This window comes from Octopus bimaculoides, chromosome 27 (genome assembly GCF_001194135.2).
Source record: "Octopus bimaculoides isolate UCB-OBI-ISO-001 chromosome 27, ASM119413v2, whole genome shotgun sequence".
Lineage (NCBI taxonomy): Eukaryota > Metazoa > Mollusca > Cephalopoda > Octopoda > Octopodidae > Octopus > Octopus bimaculoides.
The window spans coordinates 8,807,376-8,810,100 of NC_069007.1; positions in this window are offsets into that span (position 1 = coordinate 8,807,376).

Genomic DNA, 2,725 nt, shown 5'->3' on the forward strand with positions numbered 1-2,725 from the left:
TTATAGACTTATAGTAATTAAGGTTAAAACATTATGGAATAAGTAGATGATAGTAAAAAAATGTGTTAGTGTACAAAATTACTAAAAGATGGATGTCAATATTGTTTATAAAATTAAAATAAGAAAACATGACATAACTGCCAGCTGGTAGAATAAAACAAAATGGCTGTGCTATAGAATTTATACTAAAAGGTCATGTGATAAATATGACGTCTATTACCCAGAAGTACATGCGCATTATAATTACTAAAATAATAACGAAAATATCGAAAAAGAAAATCTACCTAAAATAAAATGCTTCTTGAGGATTAAAAATACTAAAATACTTAAACTTGCAAATTAACGCAACGTAATAACAATACCCATACGAAAATTCTATATTACGTAAATAATGTTATGAAAATTAATACTGAAAAGTCACGTGATAAACATGGCGTCCATTACCAGAGGTAATTACGTGTTATAATTACTAAAATAATAACGAAAATATCGAAAAAGAAAATCTACCTAAAATAAAAAGTTTAATGAAGATTAATATTACTAAAATACTTAAAACTCTCAAATTTCCGCAGAATAATAACTATACCAAATACGAAAGTTATATATTACTTAAATAATGTTATGAAACATTGTAAAAGACTGCTTATATTATCGGTGAATACTTAAAGTAAAGGTAGTTATATGTTCCAATTATGTATGATATTGTGATGATTAAAGTGTATTCTAAAGCTAATTTGATGTATTTTACGATACTAATCATAACTATAAGTTGGTACCTAATACTAGGTTTAAATAAATAAATTAGTTATCTAAACTTATTATATAAGTAATTTAATTTATGTCTGCATTTAATATTATGTTCATCGTGGGAGTTAATTTTTTATTAGTTAATAATATCTCTTTAAATTCGTTAGTACATAATAAGCAGAATTTATTCCCTATCCTATATGATTTAGCCTTGCAAACTATTTCCCATTTTAACTCGTATTCTATTCTTTTTGATTTAAGTTCCCAAATGTATTTACTAACGCCCATAGAGTTCATTAAATTTGTGTTCTTAAAAGAATTCATATGTTGGGCCACTCGGGATTTAATTTTATTGGAAGTCGATCCAATGTAAGTAGTATTTATGTTATCATTATTACTAGTCTTATCTCTACAATTACAATCAATTATATTTTGGACTTAGTTTATTATTGTAAACTTATTTAATTTAAATTTATTAAAGGATGAAATGATATTGCCAAAATTATTAGTGGTAGAGTAACCAACTCCAAAATTATTGCTAGAAAATGTGTCCTTATATTTCATGTTGTCTTTAATAAATATCTTAATTATATTTAAAATCTCTTTAATAATGTTAGTTTTTACCTGTATCCCATAGGGAATTATTAGCCATATTTTCTTATTATTATTACTATTAGGTTTTTTGTTCATATTACTACCTATCTCTGGCTTTATGTGATTCTGAATACTGTGTTTATTATTATAATAGAAGGTGTATTCATCATTTAAGTTATCTTTTAAATTATAATTATATTTAGAATTGTTGAAAAATTTAATATCATGATTATATCCGCCTTATGAAGCGCTTCATTATAATATGGTGCATGTTTATTGAATATCTCATAGTTGGAAGAAAGTACTGAAATTCTTTTCCCTATATTATTTACTAATGCTTTCTTAATAGAAGGAGGATGGTTACTCTTAGCGTTAATATATTTCAGGTTTTTCGTTAATTTTATGGTAAGGTTGCGTTATACCTGTTATTAAGTTGAAATTTACATCTAAATAGTTGAAATTGCTATATTCGTTATAAATTTTAATCCTAAGCCCATTTCTTTTAAAGAAACTGTTATTTTCTTCTTATATATTTCTAAAGTTCTATTCGTACTATTTTTCGTTATTAGCAGGAGGTCATCTTTGTATAATCTACCCTCCAATTTAAGATTTTCTAATTGGAGTTCTGCTAGTAAATAAATTCCTACTAGGTCTGTAACCTAGTCCGGTGCTCCCATAGGGATATCAAAAAAATCCCTGGTATCTTTTCTGGCCCACAATTTATTATTGTACCTAATAAACGATTTTCTCGCCATTTTTGCTACCTTAACTTCCTCTTTAGTCATTCCCGCCTTATTCATAGCATATATTAAGGCCTTATTAAGCACTATTTCATTAATAGATGAATGATAATCCTCTATGTATATTTACAGAAAATCTGTTTATATAGTTTGTAGTTTATTGTGAGTTGAGCAGAAAACATTCAAATGTTTGTCTATGAGACAGCATAAACTTGAAGCATTACATCATCTCTCATTAAACAAAGGCTCAAATACAGGAACATTGGTCCAGATGGACTATATGTAATCTGAACCTTTCCCCCCTTATTTTTTTTTTTTTACGGAATCCCACGTTTTAAGCTATGGAGATTCCGATTCTGAAAATTTTTTTTTTAAATCTCAGTTTCAAAATGTTGATCCCCCCCCCCGGTTTTTATATAGATCCACAGGGTAAACCTAACCCTAACTCAAACCTTAACCCTGACCCTAACCCTAACCCCTAACCCTAACCCTAAACCTAACACTAGTTTTGTGAGATTTGGCTGTTATTTCTAGCATGTAAATAGCGTGCTTGGTGGGGGGGGGGATTGAAATTTTTTAAACAATTTTTTTTCAGAATCGGAATCTCCATAGCCTAAAACGTGGGATTCCGTAAAAAATTAATA